Genomic DNA, 23,639 nt, shown 5'->3' on the forward strand with positions numbered 1-23,639 from the left:
TTCATTTACTTTACTGCTTCAAGATCCGGTTCAATCCCAATTCCCTTTCCCTCTTCTGTTTGATGCAATTTAATTTTTCCTTGTTTAATTTCTGCAAATCCACATCCCAATCCCCTTTACATTTCAAGCAATTTACATTCCTTGCACTTTAAGATTCCGCAATTTACATTTCTTGCACTCTAAGCTTCTGCCATTTAATCTCTTGTTCTTTACGTTTCAGCAATTTATTTCTTGTTCTCTTTACTTCAATGCAATTTAATTCTGCAAGTCACAAAACCATCAACCAAATCTTGATTCGCTTGACTAAATCAACCACTAAACTAAAATTGCTCAATCCTTCAATCCCTGTGGGATCGACCTCACTCCCGTGAGTTTTTATTACTTGATACGACCCGGTGCACTTGCCGGTTAGTTTTGGGTGTTTTGGGAGAGATTCATTTCTCAACAAAATATCTCATCACTGAGGTACAAACATTTACACAAATGGAGGCTGAACCCATCTATGAGGCATGGGAGAGGTACAAGGCTCTAATCAGGAAATGTCCCCCTGCCATGTTTAATGAGTGGGAGAAGCTGCAGAACTTCTATGAAGGCTTAACACTGAAATCCCAGGAAGCTTTGGATCATTCAGCTGGAGGTTCCTTGCAACTCATGAAAACTGCAGAAGAGGCTCAAGAACTCATTGATATGGTGGCCAACAACCAATATTTCTTTGCTCATCAAAGAGGCCGCCAACTATTACAAAGGAGAGGAGTAATGGAACTAGAAGGAGTGGATTCAATCCTGGCTCAAAACAAATTAATGCAGCAGCAAATTCAACAACAATTTGAGCAAATGACCAAGAGGATTGATGGCCTCCAAGTTGCAGCAGTTAACACCAACCAACCATCAGCCACATGGGGGCAAAATGAAGAAATCCAAGAGGAGCAACAGCAGGAACAAGTCCAGTACATGCATTCAAGCCCAAATGAATTCTATGGTGATACCTACAACCCCTCATGGAAAAATCACCCCAACCTCAGATGGGGAGACACTCACAACCAAAACCAACACCCATGGCAGAGGAATTCAAACCAAAACAACCCAAGAAACAACCAAAACTACAACCAGCAGCAGACTAACCAAAACACATACAGAAAACCTCAAAACAACTACCCTAATCTCAACCAGTACCAATCCAATAACCAACCCACCAACCAAAATGCCTATCATCCACCACCCACATCTCACAACCCACCACAAGCACCACCTGAACCTCAAAGACTCACCAACTTAGAGACCTTGATAGAAAAAATGATGAAACACCAGGAAATAACAAACAAAAACCATGAAGCATCATTAAAGAGCTTAGAGAGGCAGATTGGGCAACTCTCCAAGCAAGTATCTGTTGAGAGATCTTCAAACTCACTGCCCAGTGACACAATCCCAAATCCCAAGGAGGAATGCAAGGCAATACAATTAAGGAGCGGGAGAACATTGATAAGGAACAATGACACTACACAGAAGCAAGCAGAGAGCATCAAAGAACCAACAGAGGATGAGAAGCAAGCAAAGGACGATGAAGCTAAGGAGCAAGTTGTGATGCCAAACAAAAGCACTGAGAAACTTAAAGAGAAGGACAACCAGCCACATAGCTCAAAGAAAGTAATCCAGGGACAGCAGCAAATAGGAAAGAGCATCACACCTCCACTGCCATATCCCCAGAGGTTTAACAAAGAGGTTAAAGACCAGCATTTTCACAAATTCCTTGAGATTTTTAAGAAGCTGGAAATCAATATCCCCTTGGCTGAAGCACTTAAGCAAATGCCTCTGTATGCCAAATTCTTGAAGGAGCTTGTCAACAAGAAAAGAAGCTGGGATGAGAAAGAAACCATAATGATTATTGAGGAATGCAGGGCCTTGATTCAAAAGGGGCTTCCTCCCAAGCTTGAGGACCCATGGAGCTTCCTGTTGCCTTGCACCATTGGGGAATTGACCATCACTAAAGCAATGTGCGATCTCGGAGCAAGTATTAACTTAATACCATCCTCCTTGGTGAAAAAGCTGCATATAGAGGAGGTCAAACCAGTACAAATGTCTCTGGAGCTGGTAGACAAGTCAATGGTATACCCCAGGGGTGTAATTGAAAATCTTTTGGTCAAGGTGGACAGTTTTATATACCCTGCTAATTTTGTGGTTCTAGAATCAAACGATGATGATGGTGACTCTGTTATACTGGGAAGGCCATTCTTGGCCACTGCTAGAGCTATCATAGACGTAGAGGAAGGGGAATTAACTCTCAGGATGCATGACCAGAGTGTCACTCTGAAAGTATTACCAGAGGCACAATTTAGCAAGGAGAAGAAAGACTATATGAAAAATGACCAGGAAGGTCACAGCAACATCCCAATGCTAAGGATTGTGCAGACTGATGAAGAAACCCAAGAGGATATTAGAGTATTAGCCACTGAAAAGAGAGGCCCCCAAGGAAATCCTACGACCAGAAAAGAAAGATCAACAAAAGGAAAGATGAAACGCAGAAACAAAGTAAAAAGGGGTTGGAAGAATAGAAAGATTCCAACAGAGGGGCTTTCCAAAGGTGACAAAGTGCAACTGATATATCAATAGCTGGGGGCAACTCAACAAACCGAGGATTACTACACTGTCAGCAACATACTCTCATTAGAGCATGCTGAAATTGAACACCAGAGAACAAAGAAAAGGATCACGGTCAGAGGAGACAAATTGAGGCCCTACAAGCACCAACCACCATAAAAGAAAGCCTCAATGTCAAGCTAATGACAATAAAAGAGCGCTCCATGGGAGGCAACCCATGCTTTAAGATTCATGTCATTTTAAATTCAATAGGTTATGATCAATTGAGCATGAGTTCTTTTCTCTTTTCATGAACATGTCCATTGACTGCATGCACTATTTTGAAACATATGCTAAGTTTGGTGTGCCTTCAAGCACACTAAACCAATGTTACAAATAATTCCATTTTGCATGTTTGGAGTATCTTGACAAAGCATATGGCCAAACACTAAGTTTGGTGTCCACATAGCTTCATGAAAAGTAGAAACTCATGCATCAATAATCATACAATTGTTGTTTTCCAAAATCTTATAAATGGAAAAATTCTTTTCCGGTAATGAAGGCATTAATTGTGATGTACCATTTGACAAGAAACAAGTATGGTGTTCATCAAACCTTGATGTACCGATTTAGGGATACAATTGATCCTTCATGAAAAAAAAAAGGGGAGAAAAAGAAAGTATGATGAAAACAATTCTTATGAACATTTAACATTTGAATCTCACTAATTGGAGGAAGATACTCATTTTCTTTATATATGACCAAACATTAAGTTTGGTGTCCGCAAAGGAGAGTGTCACGGTTCAAATGATATAAGAATTCATGGTCCACATAGTTTTAATAAAAAGAAAACTCTTGCTACGGTTGGATAAAACTAATGTATGTTGTCTTGTTGTGGTGACTAGGAGGTCAAAGAATCTTCAAAGAAAAAGACAAGACAAAGGAAAGCATAGCATGTGGACAAAATCCCATCACATGCCTCGAAAAAGAAATATGCCACTCCTTGAGAATGATCACGGCAAAGGCAAGGGAAGGAGCAAACTTTGTCTTCATTCATCCTTACATGCATACCTTTGATCTCCATAAGTCTAATTGCATCCCAACCCTTCATTGCTCATTTAAAAGCATACCACCTTCAAGCCATGCACATGACCGAATCACTCCAACCTTGGAAACTTCACTCCCTTCATCACTCCTCAACATAACAAGCTCTGTGCAACATTTCTCTTACTTTAAACTCCAACCATTTAAACTTCTCTTCATCATTTCTTGTCATAGCAAGTTCGGTCTCAATTTCTTTTTGCTCCAAACACACATCAAACTCTCCAACATTTTTCACACTCCTTCTAACCTCACAAGACTCAACCAACCAAGTGATCATGGCCTCCTCCTCAAGAACCAAACGAAGAAAAGGGAAAGATCCCATGGTGGAGGAAGACACACATGAATATGACCAACGGAGATTCAAGTCTTGGTTTCATCAAATGCAAATTCAATGGATGAACGAGAAAAGAATCTATCCTGAAATTCCATTCTTGTTGCCGGATGATGGATGTCAAGAAATGAAGGACAAAATTCGGAAGAGGAGGTGGGAGGAACTTGCATCACCAGCCATCCGAATCAATGCCAATATCATAAGAGAGTTCTATGCAAATGTCCCAAGGCTTGACATGCGTGAGCCCCCAACGTACAAGAGCTATGTGCGGGGGGTGGAAGTAGACTTTAGCCCGGATGCAATCAAGAAAGTCTTGAAACTAAAGTCAGACCGCTTTAGTGAACCGGGATACCAACAAAGATTGAATGAGAATCAGGATTATGATGAGATTGCGAGAGACATTTGTATGGAGAACTCAGAGTGGGAAGGAGATGACAAGAACAGATATAAGTACCTGAAGAGATGTAACCTCACCCCGGAAGCAAAAGGATGGTATGAGTTGATGAAAAGATCAATTCTGGGCACAGTGAACACCTCAGAAGTTAACAGGGAGAGAGCCGTGATGCTGCATTGCATCATTGTGGGAGGAGAGATAAGAGTTCATGACATCCTTGCAAAAGACATTCAAAAGCTGGCTGAGAAGAATTCGGCTGGATCTTGGTTATACTATCCGAGTACCATTTGGAGGTTGTGTGCAAAGGCTAAAGTTCCAATGGAAGAGGAGAATCCAATGTGGTTAAGCCAAGGCATGCCCATAACCATTGAATGAATGATGATGACCCTTGAAGCACATCAAGGCCGAAGACCACATGGAAGAAGGGAAAGAGAAGAACCAATGGAAGAAGATGAGCCACACATAGAAGAAGAGCCACAAGAGGAGGAGGAACAGCCACACTTTTTCCCACATGGCAATATGGATATGACTCAAATGCAAGAAGCAATAGGAAGATTGTCACAACAGTACATGAGAATCCAAGAAAGGCAAGAGGAATACCATTCTCTGTACATGAAAAACCAACAAGCACAAGAAGAAAGGGAGCTAAGAATAATGAACAAACAAAGTGAATTCGAGTCAAGATTCCTTGTGATGCAAGAAGAACATGCTTTTCAATCTCATGAATCTTTTGGAAAGTTGGAACAGATGCAAGCTGAAAATTTGAGGGCTCTCAAAGAGTTCACAACACTCCAAGATGCAAGGTATGAAGTACAAGCCGATTACAACATCAATAGCCAAATCAAACTGAACTATATTGGAGAACATTTGCACAACATGGATCCGGCTTTCCCAACTTTTGATGAATTCTTCAAAAAGAGAAGTGAGGTAGAGGTAAGCAATGCTATGAGACTTGAAGATAGAGTGGAGGAGGCTATGAATAAGGCTGGCTTTTGGCGAGGTCAACAGGCACCAAACACGGATGGTGGGAACACTAGCAGCCAAGTGTATGAAAGGAGAAAGAAAAGGCATGACAAATGAAAGGTGGACTTGCTCCTTGTTCATCACTACAAAAAAAAAAAAAACATGCATTCTATCTGTTCTAAGTGTCTTTGCATCTTTAAGTAGTTCTTTTTAATTAAAAGTCTTTGCATTATGTTTGTTTCTTTTAAAATAAGTAGGCTAGTTTATGTGTGTGCTTGTGTGTTTACTTTCACTTGACAAGAAGCATGTGTTGAATAAAGAAAAGTTCAATAAAAGAAAAGTTTGAATGTGAAGCAAGATGATCTCTGTTAGATAGAAGTAGAATAAAAGTAAGTGGTGGTATGTGTGTGGTTGTATAATAGCTCACTTTTAGTGAATAAAGAGCTAGGATATCTCTTTCTAAGTAAAGAGTGGCCTACTGTCTATGAATCTCAATTAAATAAAAAAATTCCTTGGTTAGAAAGAAAAACAAAAAGAAGGAAAGAAAAGAGATAGCCAAAAAGTGGCAGAACAAAAGGAAACAAAAAGAAACAAAGCTGGACACCAATAGCTTGAACTTTAAAATATATGCCTGTGATGTCTTTGTACTAGGATCTGCTTGGATTAGTAAGCTCTTAGGAGTGCATCAACACTCGGTGACTTGGGTTAACTAATCCGGGATCATCAGCTGAAAGTCCACTATCAAGAGCAACCTAACTACAAGGCATTTAGTAACCCAAAGAGGTGCTGGGCATCAATGTTTTAAGAAGGAATGTGAGCCAAGTGTCTATGGTGAATAATGTGTCAAGTATAAAGAAAAGAAAATCAACTTGCTACACATGACACTCAAATAAAGCTTATAAACAACGTAATAGCCAAGGATAAAGGAATAATGAGAGGTCATAGCAGTATGTTACTTGAAGCTTGAAGGAGACTTTCTAGGCCTAGGAGTCAGTAAGAAGTGAGTATTTACATATCCACACAAGACCCCCTGAACTATCAATAATACTCTGCTAGCATGAACATCCTCTTCCATTTCATTCTTTCTTCTCAATAAATCTTTTCTTGCTTGGGGACAAGCAAGCTTTAAGTTTGGTGTTGTGATGACAAGTCATCTTAGCCTATTTTAACTAGTCTTTTTCTTTTGTTTTCATTAGAATTATGCACTTTCTTGAGCTACAAGCAAGCCAATTAGGTAGATTTTCATGTTTCCTATGATTTAATCAACCATGTATGAATTCATGCTATTTCATGAGGTTTTATACTATAATTGTTACATATTATGAAAGAATGAATATCTCATGATTTCAAGCATAGCTTTGATGTGTTTGGTTGATTAATGATAGGTGAAGAAAGCTTGGAGAAAGGTTGAAGCAAGAAGGAATAGCTAGGAGTAAAGAGAAGACAATGGAATAAGTGAAATTGAACCAGGAAGCAAAAAGCTGGACCTAAAGTTAGCCTCAAACTTTTGCACAAACTTTTGGGTGAAAAGTTAGCCCCAACGTTAGCTCCTAACTTTTGAGCTAACGTTGGAACTTGAAAATCACTCCCTGGGTACCAAAAGTTTGCGCCAACGTTAGCCCCTAACTTTGAGGCTAACGTTGGCACATGAAAATCCTCCCTGGGCACCAAAAGTTTGCGCCAACGTTAGCCCCCTAACTTTGAGGCTAACGTTGGCATGAAGAAAACCTCCCTGGGCACCAAAAGTTTGCACCAACGTTAGCCCCCTAACTTGGTGGCTAAGGTTGGCACATGAAAATCACAAGGGGAGGAGCAAAAGTTTGCGCCAATGTTAGCCCCTAACTTGGTGGCTAACGTTGGCGCCACAAGTGCACAAGGTAAGGCCAACGTTAGGGCCAAAGTTAGACCCATAACTTTGGCACCAACGTTGGTATCAGATGGATATAGCTGCTGATATGAAAAGTTTGGGCAAAAGTTAGCCCCCTAACTTTTGCTCAAACTTTTGGTCCAACTTTTGCAAAACTCAAACCCGGTTCAATTGGTTCGTTTTGGTTCCTCTTCAAACTCCAAGAGCAATCAACCAAGGCCTCTTTCAACCCAATTCCACCAAGAGCAAAGGCCCAACTCAAGGCTTGAAGATCATTGGAAGAAAGTGTATAAATAGGATAGAATTCAAGTTCTTCGGAGAGCTTTCTTTTGGAATTTTCATAATAGTTTTCGGAAAGCTTTTGATATTGAGTGATCTTTAATTTCTTTGTCTTGGGGAAGGAGAATACACTTCTCTTCCTCTCAGTTTTATTACTTTCAATTTCAATTACAATTGTCTTGGATTCTTGGGTTGGAGAATTGAAGAAATTCTGTTTCAATCTCAACCTTGGATCTGACTGCTTTATTTACTGCTTGATTGAATTTCAATTTCTGTTAATTGCTCTTCATCCACTTTCTTTGAATTTCAATTACAATTTCTTGTTGGATCTAGGAAGGCATTGAGATCTATACTTGGTTTTCTAGTCTCTGGGTCCTGAGATCTAATTTCCCAATTTTACATTTTCTGTTTACTGTTTTCATGTTTATTTACTTTTCTGCTTCAAGATCCAATCTAACCCAAACCTTCTTCTACTTCTCTGTTTGATGCAATTTACTTTTCCTTGTTTAAATTCTGCAAATCCAATCCCCAATTCCCTTTACAATTCCAGCCATTTACATTTCTTGCACTTTAAGATTCCGCAATTTACTTTTCTTGCATTCTAAGTTTCTGCTATTTAATTTCTTGTTCTTTAAGATTCATCACTTTAATTCCCTGTTCTCTTTACTTCCATGCAATTTAATTTCTGCAAATCACAAAACACTCAACCAAATCTTGATTCGCTTGACTAAATTAACCACTAAGCTAAAATTGCTCAATCCTTCAATCCCTGTGGGATCGACCTCACTCCCGTGAGTTTTTTATTACTTGATACGACCCGGTACACTTGCCGGTTAGATTTGTGTGTTTTGGGGGAAATTTATTTTTCACCAAAATACTCATCAAGTACCCCTTTCTCCCTACGTTAGAGTTCACGTTAGTATAGTTAATGTGGCCTTTAACGTAGGCTTGCCAAATCTTCGAGAGCATTAGTGACACTTACCTTTGTCACTAACGCTTCAAAATGCCCCTTCTTCCCACGTTAGAGTTCACGTTAACTAGGTTAACGTGACTTCTAACTTGGTATTGATAGCCATCTCCAACGTTAGTGACAAAGGTGAGTGTCACTAACATTGGCTCATTATCCATCTTCTCCACGTTAGCTTCCACGTTAATGTAATTAACGTGGCTCATAGTGGCTTAATCCAACGTTAGTGACAAAGGTGAGTGTCACTAACGTTGGTGATTCCTTGCTCCCTCCACGTTAGAGTCCTCGTTAACTAGGTTAACGTGACTCTTAACGTGGCAAATATGAGCTTAGTCCAACGTTAGTGACAAAGGTGAGTGTCACTAACGTTGGCATTATCTTCCTCATCTACGTTAGAGTTCACGTTAACTAAGTTAATGTGACTCTTAACGTGGCCAGCTGCCACTTTAGAACGTTAGTGGCACTTACTTTTACCACTAACGTTGGAGTTCTACTTCTCTTCCACGTTAGCTTCCACGTTAACATAGTGTACGTGGCAACTAACGTGGGCTATGATGGCTCACGAAGGCATTAATGGCGATTACTTTTCTCATTAACGTTGCAAGCTAGCCTCCATTCCACGTTAGTGGTCACGTTAGCTAGACTAACGTGGCTACTAACGTGGTTCTTCCTTGCTTCCTTTGTCCTGAAATCAAGCAATAAAGTGCATCAAAGCTCTAATCCAAGTTATGAGACATGCATCATTCAAATTTGTCATTTAATTCATGCATAATTCTCATGAAATCATGTAAAATTCACAATGTTTGCTTGAATCAAGATGTAAGTGATTATTTACCCAAAACTTGCTTATTTCCTAAGAAAGTGCATGAAACTACCCTAAAACCATAAAGAAAAGGTCAGTAAAACTGGCCAAAATGCCCTAGCATCACAACACCAAACTTAAAGCTTGCTTGTCCCTAAGCAAGTACTGGAACAGGAGAATGATGAATGAAATGACAAGATGAATGAATCATTCTTATGGAAGTCATGTCCTTGGTTTTATGGGGTTTCATGCATAGCAACTTAGGTTCATTCCTTTACTGGCTTTCAGACCTTTATCATTCCTTGGAATACTCACTTGATGGCACCCTTTGAGACTGTTATTTATTGATCCCTTTGTCTTTCCAAGGTTTATTGCATCCTTAGGCTAAGTGTTCTATGAGAGGGCGACTCTTTAAGATAAGTTTTCAGCCAACACTCCCGAACCAGTTGGTTCAAGGTGCTAGGTGTTGAAACATCCCTAAGGACTTACTCCCTCAAGTCTCTCTCCCCCATACATGCACACCACAGGCATATGGTTTGTTATTTTCTTTCCTTGAGGTCTTGGTGTCTAGCACCTCTGTGGGTTATTAAATGTTCTGTAGCAAGGTTGCTCTTGATAGTGGATTTTCAGTTGATAATCCCGGGTTAGTTAACCCAAGTTACCAAGTGATGAAGCACTCCTAAAAACTTATTCATCCAAGCATATCCTTGGTACAAGAGCACCACAGACACATCCCTCAAGGTTCAAGCCCTTGGTTCCTAGCCTTATTCTTTATTACCTTTCTTTCTTTTTCAACTCTTAGTGTTCTTTTCCTTTTTGTTATTTGGATCTTATTATTTAGCTAGTCTCATGGGGTGTGTTTCAAGCATATAATTCAGGACAGATAGTTGCCTTCCCACCTTGTTGGTGAACCAACTTAGCTAAGTTATTACTACACCACAAATTTAAGGACTTACTCCACAAATTAAACTCCACTCTGGTCTTTCATAACATCTCTTTTTATTTAGCTTAAAAGGACAAACATACAATAAGCAAGATGCAGATGAAGATAGGTAACTTGAACCAGCACACATATGAAAAAGGCAAGAAAAATACTAAAGACAGCATTGAAAAACCTAAACTACCATGGAAGCATGTTCTATTTCATACATGATTTTCCTTATTTAATACTTGAAAAAGATGGGACAATGAGGGAACTCCACCACCTTTTACTCATGGGGGTGCTCATGCTCTCCCTCTTGTTTGTCATCATCCATAATTTTTGCATTTTTCTTCGCCTTCTTAGATGATGGTGCACCAATTCTCCAGGAGATTCCTGCAAAGTCGTTGGAAGTTGCTTGTTCCCAAAGCACTTGAGAAATAGTTAGTATGCATGTATGCTTGTGAATTTCTGAACTTAACTTGGTGTGTGAACACCAAACTTAGTTCCTTGCCTAATACAGTAGGTTGAATACATGTAGAAAAGCTCATGTATTGTTATCAGCAAAACAACTATGAACTAGAAACTAACTACTGTTAAGTAGTTCCCCTGATTGGTTGGATCTAGCAATTTGCCCTTGAAGGAGTGTAGTGTGATTCTAACTGAAATCGTTAGTGGAACACCAAACTTAGAATTACACACTCACTCTTGTATTGCTTTGGTGTGTAACACCAAACTTAGCTCCTCACAATACGGGGAAAACGACTTGTGATTTTTATTGAAATGCAAATGAAAAGAAAACTACCTTAGGTTGGGTTGCCTCCCAACGAAGCGCTCTTTTAGCGTCGCTAGCTCGATGATTCCTCCATTATTTGAGGTGATACTTCACTTTGGGGTTTTTCCCCATGTTGCCCATGTAGTGTTTGAGCCTTTGTCCGTTTACAGTGAACGTCCTCTTTGAACTTTCCTCCATGATTTCTATGTGCTCATACGGCGAGACCTTTGTGACAAGAAAGGGTCCTGACCACCTTGATTTGAGTTTCCCAGGGAAAAGTCTTAATTTGGAATTGTAGAGGAGCACTTGCTGTCCTTCTTCGAAGCTCCTGGGTATCAAATGGAGGCCGTGCCTTCTCTTTGCCTTTTCTTTATAAATCTTGGCATTTTCATAGGCTTGAGATCTGAACTCCTCCATTTCTTGCAGCTGCAAGACCCTTTTTTCACCAGCAGTAATGCTATCAAAATTTAGCAGCTTGAGAGCCCAGAGGGCTTTGTGTTCCAGCTCCAATGGTAGATGACAGGCCTTTCTATACACCAGTTGGTATGGGGACATCCCGATTGGTGTTTTGAATGCCGTTCTGTATGCCCACAGAGCATCATCCAGCTTCTTCGACCAATCCTTTCTTGACGCTCCCACAGTCTTTTCCAGAATTCTTTTCAGCTCTCTGTTAGATATCTCAGTTTGCCCACTTGTTTGGGGGTGGTAAGGCGTGGCAATCTTGTGTTTCACCCCGTATCGTAGGAGGAGAGCTTCTAGTGGTCTGTTACAAAAATGGCTCCCTCCATCACTGATGAGTGCTCGTGGGACTCCAAACCGGCTAAAGATATTCTTTCTGAGGAAGTTCATGACCACCTTATTATCATTCGTTGGGGTTGCAATAGCCTCTACCCACTTGGAAACATAATCCACTGCTACCAAGATGTACTTGTTTGAATATGAGGTTGGGAATGGTCCTATGAAATCGATTCCCCACACATCAAACAGTTCCAGTTCTAAGATGAAATTTTGTGGCATCTCATTTCTTTTGGGTAAGTTTCCAGCTCTTTGACATTCATTGTAATTCTTTACCAGTTCTTTGGCATCCTTGAAAAGGGTGGGCCAAAAGAATCTGCTTTGTAACACCTTGGCTGCAGTTCTGTCCCCTCCAAAATGGCCTCCATAGCATGAGCCGTGGCAGTTCCACAAGACCTCTCGTCCCTCTTCTTTCGAAACACATCTTCTCAGGATTCTATCTGGACACTTCTTGAAGAGATATGGCTCATCTCAGATAAAATATTTCGCATCATTGATGAGCTTCCTCTTTTGATGTTTGTTGATCTCTGGAGGTAAAGCTCCAGTTGCCTTGAAATTGGCAATGTTTGCAAACCAAGGTGCTTTGTGAACCATCATTAACTGCTCATCTGGGAAACATTCATTCACACTTGTACCATGTGTTCCACCCTTATCATGAGGAATTCTGGACAGGTGATCCGCTACCTTGTTCTCCACTCCCTTCTTGTCTCTAATTTCAATGTTGAATTCCTACAACAACAAGATCCATCTTATTAGTCTTGGTTTTGATTCTTGCTTGGCAAACAAATATTTAAGTGCTGTGTGATCTGTGAAAACGATTACTTTGGCACCAATGAGGTATGATCTAAACTTGTCAAATGCAAAAACTATTGCCAGCAACTCTTTTTTAGTAGTAGTATAGTTTCTTTGAGTATCATTGAGGACTTTGCTGGCATAGTATATTATATGGACTAAGTTCTCTTTCCTCTGTCCTAACACTGCCCCAACTGCGAAGTCAGATGCATCGCACATCAGTTCAAATGGTAAGTTCCAATCAGGTGGGGAAATGATAGGGGCAGAGGACAGCCTCTTTTTCAAGTTTTCGAAAGCTAGCATGCACTTTTCATCAAAGACAAATAGTGTATCAGATACAAGGAGATTGCTTAAGGGCTTGGCTATCTTTGAAAAATCTTTAATAAACCGTCTGTAAAAGCCAGCATGCCCTAAAAAACTCCTAATTGCCTTGACATCACTTGGTGGAGGTAATCTTTCAATGAGTTCCACCTTAGCTCTGTCTACCTCAATGCCCTGGTTAGACACCTTATGGCCAAGGACTATTCCTCCTGTTACCATGAAGTGACATTTCTCCCAGTTCAAGACCAGATTGGTCTCTTGACATCTCTTTAACACCAGGGCTAGGTGATCTAGACAATTAGGAAATGAATCTCTGAATACTGAGAAGTCATCCATAAAGACTTCGATGAATTTTTCTATCATATCTGAGAAAATGGAGAGCATGCAGCGTTGGAAGGTTGCAGGTGCATTGCATAACCCAAATGGCATGCGTCTGTAGGCAAACACTCCATATGGGCAAGTAAAGGAGGTTTTCTCTTGGTCTCTTGGATCAACCACTATTTGGTTATATCCTGAATAACCATCGAGAAAACAGTAATATGCATGTCCTGCAAGTCTTTCCAGCATCTGATCCATGAAAGGAAGGGAGAAATGATCTTTTCGTGTAGCTTCATTGAGTTTTCTATAGTCTATGCACATCCGCCATCCTGTGACGGTCCTTGTAGGGATTAGTTTGTTCTTCTCATTGGGGACTACAGTGATTCCTCCCTTTTTTGGGACAACTTGTACAGGGCTGACCCATGGGCTGTCTAAGATCGGATAGATCACTCCTCCTTGCCACAACTTCATGACTTCTTTCTGTACCACTTCCTTTATGACTGGGTTCAGCCTCCTTTGGGGTTGAACGGATGGTTTGGCATCATCTTCCAACAGTATCTTATGCATACATATGGCCGAACTGATTCCCTTCAAGTCAGCAAGGGTCCATCCTATGGCATCTTTGTGCCTTTACAATACTTGGAGTAGCTCTTCCTCTTGTTCTTGGCTGAGGGATGAATTTATGATCACTGGATAACTTTCATTTTCTCCTAGATATGCATACTTGAGAGTGGGTGGCAGTGCCTTTAGTTCAAGTTTGGGTGCTTCTTTCTTTCCATTCTTCTCCTCTATTGTGCACTGAGCTTGAACCTCAGCTGTTGCAGCCTCTTCGCTTGATGCTGATTCCTCCTCTTCTGTTAACCCCTCAAGTTCTTCTTCTTCAAAAGTCTCTTGTACTACATCTTCCAGTGAGTCCAACCTCATACATTCTCCCAATGGTTCCTGTGGGTAGTTCATGGCCTTGAACACATTGATCATCATTGTTTCATTGTGTAGTCTAAGGGTAAGTTCGTCCTTTTGGACATCGATGACAGCTCCAGTAGTAGCTAAGAATGGTTTACCCAAGATGATAGAAGCCTTAGCTCCTTCCTTCATATCTAACACTACAAAGTCTGCTGGAAAGATAAAGTCTCCTACCTTCACTAGCAAGTTTTCCACTATGCCATGAGGAAACTTGAATGATCAGTCTGCCAGTTGTAAGGCCATTTTTGTTGATTTGGCCTCCTCAATCTTCAGTTTTCTCATCATAGCTACAGACATCAGATTTATGCTGGCTCCTAAATCACATAGAGCCTTCTCCACTGTTATTTCTCCTATAATACAAGGAATCTGGAAGCTCCCAGGATCCTTCAATTTCTGGGGCAGTTTATGCTGAATGATGGCACTGCATTCCTCGGTTAGTATCACAGTATCATTGTTCTTCCAGCTTCTCTTCTTGGTCATCAACTCCTTCAAGAACTTGGCATAGAGCGGCATTTGCTCTATTGCTTCAGCAAAGGATATGTTAATCTGCAGTTTCTTGAAGATTTCTAAAAATCTGGAGAACTGGCTGTCATCCCCCTTCTTCCTCAATTGTTGAGGATATGGGACTTTCGGAACATACGGCTTCAGCTCTTCTTCCTTTTGATGTGAGTTGGAGGTGGGGACTTGAACTTCATCTTGTTCCTCCTTTCTTCCAATTGAAACTTTTTCTTGTGGTTGCTTGGAAGTCTCCTTCAATTCCTTCCCACTTCTGAGGGTGATAGCTTGACACTCCTCCCTCGGCCTTGACTCAATGTTGCTGTAAAGGTCATGGCCAGGAGCTTGCTGAAATAGGTAGCCAATTTGTGTCTCAAGTTTCTTGATGGCAGCATCTTGATTTTGCATGTTGGATCGCACTTCCTCTCGGAACACCTTACTATCTTGGATCTCCTTGCATATGCCTTCAAGTAGAGTTTCAATCCTTGAGAGTCTTTCTTCCGATGATGGAGAGTTGAGATTGGAAGGATGAGAAGGGCCATTTTGACTTTGGTATGGATGTTGAGAGGTGTTGTTAGGTGGGTGTTGATATGACCTCTGTGTGGAGTGTTGGTGAGCTGCGTTGTTGTTGGGGTTGTGGCGTCTCTGATCTTGGCCTTGATCCTGTTAGTTTCCCCACCCAAAGTTTGGGTGGTTCCTCCAATCGGGATTATATGTTTTGGAGTATGGGTCATGGTGCTGCCTAGGTGAACTTCTAATGTAGTTGGCTTGTTCCTGATCACCCTCTGCTTCTTCATTCACTCCTTTTTGAGATGCTGCTAAGGTGGTGATTGCTACCACTTGATTCCTCTCCATCTTTTTGGTAAGGTCAGCCAACTGCTTGGTAATAAGCTTGTTTTGAGCTAGCAGTGCATCCACATTGTTCAGCTCCATCACTCCTCTAGTGTTGCCTCTTTCAGAAGCATAGAAGTAGTCATTCTCTGCTACAGTCTCAATGACATCTATGGCTTCTTCAATGGTCTTCTTCTTGTTCAGAGATCCCCTGGATGAGTGGTCTACTGCCTTCTTTGATTCATACGAAAGGCCTTCATAGAAAATGTGCAACTGCACCCATTCATTGAACATATCTGGCGGGCATCTTCTTGTCAGGTCCTTAAACCTCTCCCATGCTTCATATAGAGTCTCACCATCTTGCTGCCTGAAGGTTTGTACGTCAGCTCTCAACCTATTGATTCATTGAGGAGGATAGAATCTTGCCAAGAATTTGTTCACCACGTCTTCCCAGGTTGCTAAACTCTCCTTTGGAAAGGATTCCAGCCATTTAGATGCTTTGTCCTTGAGTGAGAAGGGAAACAGAAGTAGTCTATAGGTGTCAGGGTGAACACCATTAGACTTCACAGTATCGCATATCCTCAGGAAGGTGGTTAGATGTTGATTGGGGTCTTCTTGGACACTTCCTCCGAATGAACAATTGTTCTGAACAAGGGTGATGAGCTGTGGCTTTAGTTCAAAGTTGTTGGTATGTATGGTTGGCCTTTGGATGCTACTTCCACAGTTTCCTAGAATTGGGTTGATGTAAGAACCCAGAACTCTTCTTTCTTGTCCAGCCTGATGCGCTGGACCTTCTCTGCCATGGTTGTGAGCCTCATCTTCATGATGGTTCTCCATATTCTCATCCATGTCTGGTTCAAAGTACTCCTCCTCTTCCTCAGCACCAACTACTCTCTTCCCTCTTGCTTCCCTCCTTAATCTAAGGAATGTCCTCTCAGGTTCAGAATCAAAGGAAGTTGAAGCCCTGCTTCTTCTACCTGTCATACACCCAATAAGGCACAAGCAAGAAAGATAGATGCAGACAATATTTTCTGTAGAAATGCTGTTAGTGTGAGTGATGCAATATATCAAATAGTTAGTGGGTCAGTGAACCAAATATTAAAACAAAATGCAGGTAACACCACTAATGGGTGAAAGGTAAAGGGAAAGAAATAACTAAAACTGAAAGTAAATTACTCAGATGAAACTAAATCAAACAAAAGGAAAATGTTCAATCTAGTTATCCACCAATTTAATCATTGTTGATACAAAATCAATCCCCGGCAACGGCACCATAAACTTGATGCACGGAAACTTGTCTCTTAACAAATCTCCCTCGGCAAGTATACCGAATTGTCGTCAAGTAAAAACTCACAATAGAGTGAGGTCAAATCCCACAGGGATTGATTGGTCAAGCAACTTTAATTGGAGGAATGTTCTAGTTGAGCTAAGCAGAATTTGGTTTGAGAGTTGCAAAAAATTAAATGGCGAGAAAGTAAATAGCAGAAAATGTAAATGCTGGAAATAAAGAGCTGAAAATAGATGACGAAAATAAATTACAGAATCTTAAATGGGAATGGGGAAGATGATCATAAAAGTAATTGGCAGAAATTAAAGAGAATGGGTAAGATCAGAAATGGGGAGTTCATTAGGCTTAGGAGATGTTGCATCCTCCGGATCAAGTTCATTTTCATCTCTTCCTCAATCAATGCATTCATTGATCTCCTTGGCAATCTTAAGTGATTGAATTCCAATTCCTTGGTAATTCAATCTCTCAAATCTTGATCAATAGCCAATTCCTTGGTCCAATTGCTCATAAAAAGAGATGAGGTATGGTAACTAATTATACCACATGTATTTCCAAATCAAAGTGTTGGTAGGATTATATGTCACTATATCCATCCAAACCCCAATTCGGTCCAACATGAGAAAGCATTTCTAGCATGATCTCTTCATTCCTCTTCCAAGGTTCCGAAGAGATCCAAGTATGAATAGCTTCTTTTCCAAGATAACTACTCAATTGGATGAAGATTGAAAGCTTTCTAGTAAAATCAAGAGAAAAGAAAGAAGAAGAATAATGAAAACTATTATTGATCCATCAAATTACAACAGAGCTCCCTAACCCAATGAAAGGGGTTTAGTTGTTCATAGCTCTGGGAATGGAAAACAAAGATGGAGAATGCATTCTGAAAAGTTAAACTAGAAGTTGCAGAGAAAGTAAAAAATACAGAGAGTAATTCTAATAATGCCAAAAGCTCTCTTCTAGTTCAAAGTTCTCCCTATTTATACTATTCTTCTGATCTTCTAGTTGCTTCTTCAAGTCTTGGATATGGGCCTTTGGATCCTGAGTTGAAGCAGTTATCTTCTTCAGTGGGCTTAGCTTTACTTGCAAACAAAGCGTGCAGTAGGTTTGGACTTTAGCTTGGGGCGTTAGTGGTGTTAACGTTAAGTGAAATTGTAGGGTCGAGAACGTTAGTGACAATCACTTTTTTCACTAACGTTCCTAACCCAAAAATGGTCCACATTAACTTCAACGTTAGTGGCACTAACGTGACCACTAACGTTGCTTCTTGGCCCTTCGCAAACGTTACTGGGGTTTACCTTTTCCAATAACGTTGAGAGTACCCCTTTCTCCCTACGTTAGAGTTCAGGTTAGTATAGTTAACGTGGCCTTTAACGTAGGCTTGCCAAATCTTCGAGAGCATTAGTGACACTTACCTTTTTCACTAACGCTTCAAAACGCCCCTTCTTCCTACGTTAGAGTTCACGTTAACTAGGTTAACGTGACTTCTAACGTGGTATTGATAGCCATCTCCAACATTAGTGACAAAGGTGAATGTCACTAATGTTGGCTCATAATCCCTCTTCTCCACGTTAGCTTTCACGTTAATGTAATTAACGTGGCAACTAACGTGGCTCATAGTGGCTTAATCCAACATTAGTGACAAAGGTGAGTGTCACTAACGTTGGTGATTCCTTGCTCCCTCCACGTTAGAGTCCTCGTTAACTAGGTTAACGTGACTCTTTACGTGGCAAATATGAGCTTAGTCCAACGTTAGTGACAAAGGTGAGTGTCACTAACGTTGGCATTATCTTCCTCATCCACGTTAGAGTTCACGTTAACTGAGTTAACGTGACTCTTAACGTGGCCAGCTGCCACTTTGGAACGTTAGTGGCACTTACTTTTACCACTAACGTTGGAGTTCTACTTCTCTTCCACGTTAGCTTCCACGTTAACATAGTTAACGTGGCAACTAACGTGGGCTATGATGGCTCACGAAGGCGTTAATGGTGATCACTTTTCTCATTAACGTTGCAAGCTAGCCTCCATTCCACGTTAATGGTCACGTTAGCTAGACTAACGTGGCTACTAACGTGGTTCTTCCTTTCTTCCTTTGTCCTGAAATCAAGCAATAAAGTGCATCAAAGCTCTAATCCAAGTTATGAGACATGCATCATTCAATTTTGTCATTTAATTCATGCATAATTCTCATGAAATCATGTAAAATTCACAATGTTTGCTTGAATCAAGATGTAAGTGATTATTTACCTAAAACTTGCTTATTTCTTAAGAAAGTGCATGAAACTACCCTAAAACCATAAAGAAAAGGTCAGTAAAACTGGCCAAAATGCCCTGGCATCATCTCGCGTGTGGCCACAGATTATGCCCCACTATATCTTTCCGAGCACTCACGAGTCCACCTTCACAGCGGACATGGCTGTCCTCATCTGGGGCATCCTGATAGAGCAACCTCTCAACCTGCCCCGACATATCCGGCAAGCCATAGGACACGTACAGATAGCGGGTAACCTGCCTTTCCCCGCATTGGTTTTAGATTTAGTCTCTGCAGCAGGTTTGTCCTATCGGGCAGGAGACACGAAGGTCATGATCCCTAGGGCTGACCAGTATGTGCCAAATGGGAAGTACATCAGGCCACCAGTTCCTTCTACAAGCTGGCCTGCAGGCCCATCTTTGGATACTCCTCCTTCTTCTACTCCACCATCATCCACACCACAAGCACCATCCACCCATCAGATGTTCCTTCAGATCCTTGAGAGGTTCGACCGGCAGGACCGGCGAATGGAGCAAATGGAGCACCGTAACAAGTGCTGATACAATTATCTGAAGGAATTCATCGTTGGTACTCACCCACCTCCGAAACCGAAGGACACCCCGGACTCCCCTTCATCCAGTAACACAGGGAGCTATGGCGAACCAGACAGCGAAGGCGATGCTTCCAGCCCTACCTTGCTCCTTACTGATGGCATAGAGGACCGTGCCAAGCCTTAAGTGTGGGGAGGTCAGTCCTTGACTTCCGGAGGTAATCTCTCTCTCTTAACACCAACATTATAGTTTTTCTTTTGTTAGATAGCATATATTGCATGATAAATATTGTTTGCATGTATGTTTTGCTTGGTTAAAGTAATGAGTTTCTTTTCAAGACCCTATTTTATAATGTTTCACTAATTTAAATTGAAATTTTTTGTTAAACTTGTTTGAAAATTATAATTTGGAACATGAATTATGGCTAAGAACACACAACCTGTGAGATTTTGAGCTTAATTATATGGTTACACTATTTAACCATAATATTTTATTCTTGTGTGTTTTCTTCTCTATGATTGCAATCTATGGTTTGTTCCATTCTATATGTCCATTGTTTAGTGTATTTGCATGCATACATATGATTGAGGCCATCATTTGTTATTAGCTCACTTATCCCAAATAGCCTACCATTTCAATTACCTTTTTTGCCACTTTGAGCCTTTTTAATCCCCATTTGTTCTGTATTTTACCACATCACTAGCCTTAAGTGGAAAAATAATTAATTACCCCAATTGAATCTTTGGTTAGTTTAAGATAGAGATTGTGTATCAATTTAGTGTGGGGAATTGTGGGAACTTGGGTTGATGAGAAAGTGTTGAGTTTTATTGACAAGATATTGGGAATTTGGGTGCATACTCATGTGAGACCAAAAAAAACTATATGCATTGATATGTTATGTTTGCTTTCATGTTCATAAAAAAATTACAATATAAATAAATAAATAAATAGGGGACAAAATTACCCCAATGTTAAGTTTAATAAAAGATTAATGCATATGTGGTGAAATTAAAAAAAAAATTTATATATGAGTATGTGAAACATACAAAAGTGAGATTATGGGTAGCTAGGAATAATTTCATAGATATAGAGTGTGTGTTAGGTGAGAACTTAGGTAAGTCAAAGATTCAATTTACAGCTTACTTGGCCATAGATATATCCTCACCTTTACCTTAGCCCCATTACTAGAGAAGAGTAGAGTGAATTAACCCTAGACACTTGAGCAATTAGAGTGCATATACACTACCAGTGAGGGTTCAATGCTTGATTCTATGTTCCCTGCTTTCATGAGCTATCTTCTTACAAGTTTACCTATCTTTTACTGTGTACTTTGAATTAGTAGAATCTGATTTATGTTTGTCTTGGAGAACTTGTTTACTTTTAACTAAGTAGATAGAAACATCTTAGCATAGAGTTGCATCCATATATAGGTTGCATTTCATGAGTCTTACTTTTCCCCATTTATTCTTTTGATCTCCTTGAGCTTAGGATAAGGACAAGCTAATGTTTAAGTGTGGGGAGATTGATAAACCACTATTTTATGGTTTATCTTGTGCTAAATTGAGTGGTTTTAATCAAGTCTTTGCACACTTATTCATACAATTTGCATGATTTTACAATTCCTTCCTAATTCTGTTCTATGACTGAAAACTTGCTTCCTACGCCTTTAAATTGTGTATTTTAATGCCCTTTTATACCATTCGATGCCGTGATCTGTGTGTTAAGTGTTTTCAAGCTTTATAGGGTAGGAATGGCTTAGAGGCTGGAAAGGATGCTTGCAAAAATGGAAGGAACACAAGAAACTAAGGAGCTGATTAGCGAGGAACGACGCGCGCGCGTACCTGACGCGTGCACGCAAAAAGTGAATTTGCATGGTGACGCGTGCGCGTACCTGACGCGTACGGGTGACACGCGAAGAAGACCATCGACGCGTACGCATGATTGACGCGTACGCATGACATGCGCTACGTGCAGAAATTGCAGAAGACGCTGAGGGGCAATTTCAGCCTGAGTTTAGACCCAGTTTTCAGCCCAGAAACACAGACTAGAGCCAGGGGACAAGCAGAGACTCGACACATTCTCATTCAGATAGTTTTAGTTTTTAGTTTGAATCTTAGAGAGAAACTACTACTTCCTCTAGGCTTCTTCATATTTATAGTTTTAGAGTTTATTGCTTTTGATTTGGATATTGAGAAGAGTTACTACCTCCGTTGAAGTTTCCATTATTCTAGTTTGTTTCCTTATTCTCTTACTCTTTTAATTACCCATTAACCCTGTTTAGATATGGATGTTTATGGTTTTGGAATTTATTAATGCAAAGAATTATTTTTATCTTTAATTAATTTTCTGTTATTACTTTATTTGAATTTCCATGTCTTCTTTTTATTCCCTTTTATCGTTTATGAAAATGGCATTCATGTTAATGGAGTAGACTCCCAACTTGCCTTGGGAGTTGATTAAAAGGAGACCCTTGAGTTGGAATACTCAAGTATTGATTTTAATAGGAAGTTGTTGGCCAACTCTCTATTCACTAACGCTAATCCTTCCATAGGAGAGGATTAGGACTTGTGAATTGGAGTTGGCTGAATTACTTGACTTTTCTTTATTCGGTAAGGGTTAACTAAGTAAAAACAACAACCTCTTACTATCATACTTGAGAAAATCCAACAAGGATAGAACTTCCGATTAATCTTCTCCCGGTCAAGGCTTTTATTTTGATTATATAAATTCTCTCGTTAATTTTCATTGTTTTAATTCATAATTATTTTAATTTCCCATTCTCCAACTCTAAAATTTCCCAGAAAAATTCCTGACTGATAAAATAGCACTCTTTTGTCAACTCGTTGGGAGACGACCTAGGAATTCTACTCCTAGTATTTTATTCTTAATTTGTGACAACCCTTTTTAAATTAATAAGCAGAATTTTTGTCGGATAAGAACTGTACTTGCAACGTTATTTTCACTATAAATTCTTAATCGGCAATTTTACGCACGCAGGCATAAAGGCTTGTGTGCATACGCACGGCTGGGTGCAGCCGCACAGAAGATGAATTTTCGTTGTTGTGTGCGTGCGCACAAGGGTGTGCGCACGCACATGCCCTGTTTTTCCCAAAATTTTTCTTCAAAATTCTAAGGCACCAAACCTTAGTTCAACCAAAACTCAACACCAAAACATGCAAGAACCCATAAATTCATGATCCAAACCAAATTAACAAAACTAACTCAAAATTAAACTAATTCTAAGCTAACCAAGCATAACAAAAAGTAAATAAGTCAAAAAATATACAAAAAGAGAAGAGTTAGAACAATGTTACCAAACACTTTTATTTAATGTCTTTAAGTTAGACAATTGGGAGAGCCTTTGCTGTGGTGGCTTGTGCTTGATTTCCCCACCAATGCTAGAATGTCCAATGTCCTCTGGGATCCCAATCCTAACCATCAACAAAGACAACCAAAAATCAAGCTATTTACATATTAACATATTTACAATAGCCCATAACCTACACCATTGCAACTCTCCAGCAACGACGCCAAATTTGACGATGAGAATTTATCGTTGATCTAGAATTTCAAAATATAAAATTCCATCGTTGAAAGTATAGTCTAAACCAACAATTAATTCCCAAATCAAATATTAAATTCAAATTAAAAAAATATAAAACGAGAGTATTTAGCTCCCGAGTCGTCTTCCCTAGGAGTTGCAATGAAATGTACAATTATTGGCTATGAAGGAGAGCATGGGGAATTCGGAATGAAAGCAAGAGAGCAAGAAATGTAAATAGCAAGAAAGTAAATGAACATGCAAGGAATGTAAATGGGAACTCTTGGCAAGAATTGGGTAATCTAGGCTTCCTATCCTAGTTGTGGACCACAAACATGACAATTGTGTAGAAGCAATACAAACTAGTCAATCCTCCTTGAGAATTAGTCAAAAGGTGTAATTGATCTCAATTCATAAGTCCTAGTCAACTCTCTAATTACTCAGTGAAAAACTAGCGTCAATGGAAAGCAGATCAATTAACCATTCTCACACAATGCGGAATGGACATCCACAACTCAATTCCA

At 40.0% G+C, this 23,639-nt stretch overlaps 1 non-coding gene across 1 annotated transcript; it reads left to right on the plus strand.

The window, feature by feature from the left end:
• Positions 1 to 15,779: 15,779 nt before the first annotated feature.
• On the plus strand, positions 15,780 to 15,886 carry LOC112725527 (small nucleolar RNA R71). Its single transcript, XR_003164630.1, has one exon. It is a non-coding gene; the product is annotated as a small nucleolar RNA R71 (small nucleolar RNA).
• Positions 15,887 to 23,639: the final 7,753 nt, after the last annotated feature.

The sequence above is a fragment of the Arachis hypogaea genome, chromosome 11 (genome assembly GCF_003086295.3).
Source record: "Arachis hypogaea cultivar Tifrunner chromosome 11, arahy.Tifrunner.gnm2.J5K5, whole genome shotgun sequence".
Taxonomy (NCBI): domain Eukaryota; kingdom Viridiplantae; phylum Streptophyta; class Magnoliopsida; order Fabales; family Fabaceae; genus Arachis; species Arachis hypogaea.